The sequence below is a fragment of the Aegilops tauschii genome, chromosome 3, assembly GCF_002575655.3.
Source record: "Aegilops tauschii subsp. strangulata cultivar AL8/78 chromosome 3, Aet v6.0, whole genome shotgun sequence".
In the NCBI taxonomy this organism is placed as follows: domain Eukaryota; kingdom Viridiplantae; phylum Streptophyta; class Magnoliopsida; order Poales; family Poaceae; genus Aegilops; species Aegilops tauschii.
In genome coordinates, this window is record NC_053037.3 from 68903464 (window position 1) to 68910640 (window position 7177).

Consider the following 7177-nt stretch of genomic DNA (forward strand, 5'->3'; position numbering starts at 1 on the left):
ACCAAACCGCTTGATGAGAAAGTCTTTTTGTCATTTGAGAGGTGAATTGAACATCATTAATGCTTCAAACTTGGAGTACGGACTCCATTTGGATACATGCGAGGCATGAATCTATGACAAATCCTTGATATTCCTTCATGATGCTATTCATATGTCTTGGATATATTTGCACCCTTGCATGGTATTGATACGTCTCCGTCGTATCTATAATTTTTTATTGTTCCATGCCAATATTATTCAACTTTCATATACTTTTGGCAACTTTTTATACTATTTTTGGGACTAACATATTGATCCAGTGCCCAGTGCCAGTTCCTGTTTGTTGCATGTTTTATGTTTCGCAGAATATCCATATCAAACGGGATAAAAACGGATGGAGAATATTTTTGGAATATTTGGAGAATTCCGGAAGAAGAATCAACGCGAGACGGTGCCCGAGGTGGCCACGAGGCCGGGGCGTGCCTGCCCCCCTGGGCGCGCCCCTGACCCTCGTGGGCCACCCATAAGGCGGTTGATGCCCTTCTTCGGCCGCAATAAAGCTAATTTTTGGTAAAAAAATCACGGCGAAGGTTTCAGTCCAATCGAAGTTACGGATCTTCATATATATACGAAACGCTGAAAGGGCAGCAGAGGAGAGCGCAGAAACAGAGAGAGACAGAGAGATAGATCCAATCGCGGAGGGTCTCTTGCCCCTCCCACGCCATGGAGGCCATGGACCAGAGGGGAAACCCTTCTCCCATCTAGGGAGAAGGTCAAGGAAGAAGAATAAGAAGGAGGGGGCTCTCTCCCCCTCGCTTTCGGTGGCGCCGGAACGCCGCCGGGGCCATCATCATCACCGCGATCTTCACCAACACCTCCGCCATCTTCACCAACATCTCCATCACCTTCCCCCCTCTATCTACAGCGGTCCACTCTCCCGCAACCCGCTGTACCCTCTACTTGAACTTGGTGCTTTATGCTTCATATTATTATCCAATGATGTGTTGCCATCCTATGATGTCTGAGTAGATTTTCGTTGTCCTATCGGTGGTTGATGAATTGCTATGATTGATTTAATTTGCTTGTGGTTATGTTGCTGTCCTTTGGTGCCCATCATATGAGCGCGCGTGCGGATCACACCATAGGGTTAGTTGTATGTTGATAGGACTATGTATTGGAGGGCAAGAGTGACAGAAGCTTCAACCTAGCATAGAAATTGATGCATACGGGATTGAAGGGGGACCAATATATCTTAATGCTATGGTTGGGTTTTACCTTAATGAACGTTAGTAGTTGCGGACGCTTGCTAATAGTTCCAATCATAAGTGCATAGATTCCAAGTCAGGGATGACATGCTAGCAGTGGCCTCTCCCACATAATACTTGCTATCGGTCTAGTAAAGTAGTCAATTGCTTAGGGACAATCTCACAAATCCTACCACCACTTTTCCACACTCGCTATACTAACTTTATTGTTTCTTTATCTAAACAGCCCCTACTTTTTATTTACGTGCTCTTTATTATCTTGCAAACCTATCCAAAAACACCTACAAAGTACTTCTAGTTTCATACTTGTTCTAGGTAAAGCGAACGTTAAGCGTGCGTAGAGTTGTATCGGTGGTCGATAGAACTTGAGGGAATATTTGTTCTACCTTTAGCTCCTCGTTGGGTTCGACACTCTTACTTATCGAAAGAGGCTACAATTGATCCCTTATACTTGTGGGTTATCAAGACCTTTTTCTGGCGCCGTTGCCGGGGAGCAATAGCGTGGGGTGAATATTCTCGTGTGTGCTTGTTTGCTTTATCACTAAGTAATTTTTATTTGCTGTTCTTAGTTGTTTTCTATCTTTAGTTATGGGTATGAAACGCAAAATACCAAAAAAAATTAGTTGTACCTACTGAACCAATGGTTGAAGAACCACTCAAAATCTATCACACTCCTGAAGCTTATTACTTGGATCATCTTCGATCCCTATGTGCTCGTGTTGAAACCCCAACTAGCTTAGTTGAGGGCAAATCTTTAGATGAGCATGCCTGTTATGTGCAACACCGTATATCTGAAAAGGGAAACTTTTACTGGGTCAAATTCATCGTTTGCAATGCTATGCTTGGAATTTATGTTATATATATGATTTTACTTGTTGTTCTGAAAACCCTAATGTAACACCCCAAAATTTTGACCTTGTTTTATTAATTAAAATTTTGCCAGGAAATTAAATTTTTGTTTTCTGGATTCATCTTTGATTTCAGAACCCCTCTTCTCTTTAATATTGTGGGTTTTTACCTCAAGTGGAAACTTTCCAAAAATATTATTGGACTTGTATACTCTCCCAATAAAACAATTCTTTATCAGTGGATTTATTTGCATAATTGTTTTTCCTGAGCTTTATTCTTTTAAAATGATTTTTCATAAATTTGGAGCCTCTTTTGCACTGCAACCATTTGATAAATGCATTTAAAATTTTCACCAAAATTTGGGGATGTCATGTGATGTTTCCACATCACTTTTATGCAAAAATATCTTTTGGTTATTGGAGATTTTGAGCTCTACATCAACTTTTCAAATCTGGTCCAGTAGGTATTTTTGCACTACAACCTATTTAATTATTTCTTTAAAAATTCTTCCAAGTGTTTGGAGATGTCAGTAGATGCATATAATTCAACTTCATGCAAAAACCCATGAGTGTTCTTCGAAAAATTTGAGCAAATCATCCTCTTTTGCTCTCTGGTCCAGTTTGGCTTTTTCTACTGCAACCCTAATTTATTTTGCTCTAGTGCCCATGAGCTTTTTCCTGCTTGTAGTCCTCCCTTCAAAACCCTTAAGTCCAGGAGAGTGGACCCATTGGAGTATTTTTGGTTCATGCAAATACAGCCTTTAGTTTCTGGCCAGAATTGGCTTTCTCAAATACTTGCACTAACTAGTTTCTAGTTTTGCCAAACCAACCTTACCACCACCACCTACATCTAAAGAGACACTGGTCTGGAGTTTTTGGCCACTCCAAGAGTTGCCTAGATGCACTTAGCATTCTGACGAACACCTTGAGTGCATGGGCAGATTTGGCATGATTATTAGTTTGCATTGTGAACTTGATCCCCTGACCTAACCACCATGTCCATTAACCCCCTTGCTAGCTCTAACCTAGTCCTGTTATTTGCCAGCCTCGCTCAAGCACTCTAGGCTGCCTTGGCATTATGCCGAGCACGTCTCGTGCGTGCTCTGGGCGCACCCAGAGCGCGCGTTTTGCACGTGCGGGCGCCCGAGCCGCCGCGTCGCACGGCCGCCTCCCCGCGCCCGCTCTGGCCTCCCCCCACTCGCAGCCAGCACGCCCGCCCCCTCCCTCGCCGCAGAGCTGCCCCTGGCGCCCTATAGCACCGCCGTCAGGTCAGCCACGGCGGCTAGTGGCCGGCCACAGTGGGCTCCTGCCATGGACGGCGCCGCCCGAGCCGCAGCAGCGCGCCAGTTGCGCCCTTGTACAGCCCGAGCCTATCCTCAAGCCCGTCTGCTAGTGCTCGTCGCCGCCACGTTGCACTGGCCACTACAGAACGGCGGTTCGCCGTCGTTCTTATCCACCACCGCGGAACCAACCTCGTTGCGCTATAAAAGGAGGCCCCCGAGCTCCTCCGAGCACTCAGCCGACCCCAGGCCACCCCCATAGCAACCCCTCAGCCAGCAATCGGCGGTTGGTAGCCGTCTTCCTCGACTCCGGCCGGTTCGGCCGCCGCCGCCTCCCGGTGCCGTTCGTCGCAACCAGGCCCTCCCCCGTCCATCCAACACCACCACCCGTTTCCCCTCGATCTTGCGGAGCCACCCAACACCTCAAACTCGCTCGAAAACCACCGCAGCCCAGAACCCCAAACCACCCGAAGCCTCCTCCGCCGCGGAGCTCGCCGGCGGCGAATCCCTTCACCCCCACGGCCCTCTCGACCACCGGGAGGACCGCCCTGGGACCACGGATCCATCCCTGCCCTCCGGAGCCCGCGAGGAGCCGCCAATCGCCGGCGTCGATCGCCGGAGTCCCGCCTCCGCTCGGGCAGAGGAAGAGGAGGGAGAAGCGACTGGTCAAACCTGACCAGTGGGCCCCCTGGACCCACTGTCAGTGACCCCGAGGCGACCCACGCTGGTTTAAGTGGAGACGTACTCCGACGAATACGCCTTCGCTAGGAGAAAGCGTAAGCCCCGAAACGTTTTCTTTTTCTGATTTCTATTAAAAACAGAATTTGACTGAAACTTTGACTGGCTGTAACTTTTTAAATATAACTCCAAATGAGTTGATTCCTTTTCCTACCTTTCTCAAATTCTGTCTAGTTTATTTTAGTATTTATTTGAAAAATTTCCAAACAACTTTTTTGTACTGTTTTAAAGCTATGTTTTAATTTAAATTTTCATAAAATAGGATTTTGAAGAAGAAGGCAACTTTCAAAAAGTGCACTCCCTCTTGCATACTCTTAAAGGCAAGCATTCTGAACCCTGGCATAATATTTTTGTGTGTTGTTTGATACGGTTACAACACCACCTTGACATGGAGCATTCGTTATTTTATGTGATGATACGATCATACGCGTGAGTGCATAATGAGATTCTTTGCTGTTAGTAATGGATATGCTGGTGATAGTGATCATCCTCGTGAGCTTTTCATGCATACCGGAAGGAAGCCGAGAAAGTCGCTGTCTTGGGTAGACACGAGCTTGTCCCTAGTTCCTCGCCGAGACGAGTGTGTCCGGTATAGCATGATGAGGTATGATGAGCGGTGATTCTGTCTGTTAGTTGAAATATAATTGTTATGCTAATCATACAGGGAATACCTGAACCTCCTGAGTCGACCGTAGATCGAGTCTCGTTCCAGTAACCCCCATACTTGTTTCGTGCTACCACTTGTCCCTGCCGCAGGTAGGGTACGGTTCAGTAAGTTGTCAACCCCTCCAAGCACACACCATATAGAGAGGCCATGGTTGAAGATACCGGAGGCATCCGGTAGGCATGCCACCTGGTCCGGGGGCATGGGTGTTTCCGGTTGTAGCCGAGGGGAGTGGCTTCCCTAGTTTGCGCGCGTTATAAATTTTGTGATCCCATGCTAATCGAGGTTGTAGCCTCCCCACTTAGAGTTTTGCTTGACAGGTGTCGTGGGTGATTCCAGACACCGGTAAGTTAGGCTGGTGTGTGCGGACAGGTGTGTTTTCAATTAAAAGACCGTCGGCGGAATTAGTCCCGATGGACTGAAGAAATCCGTTACTCGTGGGTAAAGAGTACACCCTCTGCAGAGGTTAAATCTATTCGAATAGCCGTGTCCATGGGTAAGGACTACAGTCTGAGATGGATTTAGTGTCGGTCATAGTGTCGGTCTTCGGAGGAGAAACTGCTAAACCAGAACATTGATTATGGCCTGTGACATATGAGGATTTTGATTATTATTATTGTGGACTAACCATTTACATTATTTGAATTTTTGAGTATCCCTGGGACGGTTCTACCTCCTGGATACTCACTGCGATTATTCTCTTATAAGCCCTTTATGTGGTGTTGCATAGACGCCCGACTGTGGCATGCTTGTTATTTCTTTTATATTATAAGCCCTTTATGTGGTGTCGCTCAGACGCCCGACTACGGCATTGCTTGTTATTTCTATTATTTATCAGCCCTTTATGTGGTGTCGCATAGACGCCCGACTGTGGCATGCTTGTGTAACATCCCAAAATTCTAAATTTTGGAATGTTATAATAAACAGATAGATTGGGTTGATTGTTTGATTGATTGACTGAAAGTGAGTGGAATTCGAAATCTTTTGAAAGTTAAATGAGAGGAAATAAAAGGACTTTCCCAAACTTTCATTTTTGCTTTTATGATCTCCGTGAATTCAAATTCTTTCCATGACAAAACCCTCGAGAGAAGATGACATGACTTCTTCCATTTATTTAAATGAAAAGGGGTGTTGAAAATATTTGAATTTCATTTGAGAATATTTCCAATTCTAAAACTTTATGCAACTCAATGATTTTCACGAGCGAAGATAAAATGACTTCTTCAAAACATATGAAATATGAGTTGGGAGTTTCAAAGGATTTATTCAAAGTCCCATTGAAATTATTTTTCAATATTGGGGTTATTTGAGTTTTATTCAAATTATTTTTCTCCAAAAATAAAATATACAAAAATTAGGGTAAAATGATTCCCTACATCAGAAAATTGGAGAAAAATAAATTTGAAATCATTTTGGTATTTTTAAAATGATTTTTATTGGATTTTATTAAGGCAGTAGCACTGTTTGATTTATTTGAATTTTTGAGGATTTTATTTGCCTTTAGAAAAATGTTCACGTTGTAGGAAATCTTTTTCTGAAAATTTTGATATATTATATGCCTATATAATATTTTCATTTTCTTTTGATTTTATTATTTCTTTCTCTGAAAAAAAAATTCCTCTGGACCGACCGGACCGGGCCGGCCCAGCCGGCCCACGCCGCTCGTCCCCGAGCCCCGAGCGGGACTCCTCCCGCCGCACGCCGCCGCACCGCCTCGGCGTCCGTGCCCCAGCCGGACACCGCCGCCGCCTTGCCCTGCCCCCTCCTCCACGCCACTTCCTCGCCCCCCCCCTCTTAAATAGCCGGCCCCGGACCCCCTCTCCCCTCGATCCCCGCAACCGCCGCCTCCCGCCGTGGGTTGCTGCCCCGCCACCGCCGGATCTCACCGCCGCCGCCGGATCTCACCGCCGCTCGCCTGCGCCGCCGCCCGTGCCTTGCCCCGCGCCCGAGCCGCCGCGCCGGAGCCACGTCGCCGCCCTCGCCCCTCGTCGCGAAGCCGAGCCGCCGCGCCGGAGGCCGCCGTCGCCACTGCCCCGCCTCGCCGGAGTTTCCCCGCCGGCGCCAGACCGCCGCGAACCGGTATAAACCGTGAACCGCCCCGGTTTATTTTTTTATTTTGTTTTTGGTTTTATTAAGAAAACCTAGTTCGGTTTTTTTTAGGTTTTACTAAACTGCGAACGTCCGCTGGTTAGGTTTAGAAAACGAACGTTCACTATTTAGTTTTTTTATTTTTCTGTTATTTTCGGCCAGGGACCCATCTGTGAATATTTTATTTACAGATTAGCCCCTGATCTTCAAACGTCTATAACTTTTTACTCGTTTGTCCAAATCCAACGAAACCAACGCCCACTTCTTCGTTATGATCCCCTCTATCCAGTAATCCAACTCAAACATGTTTTTGAA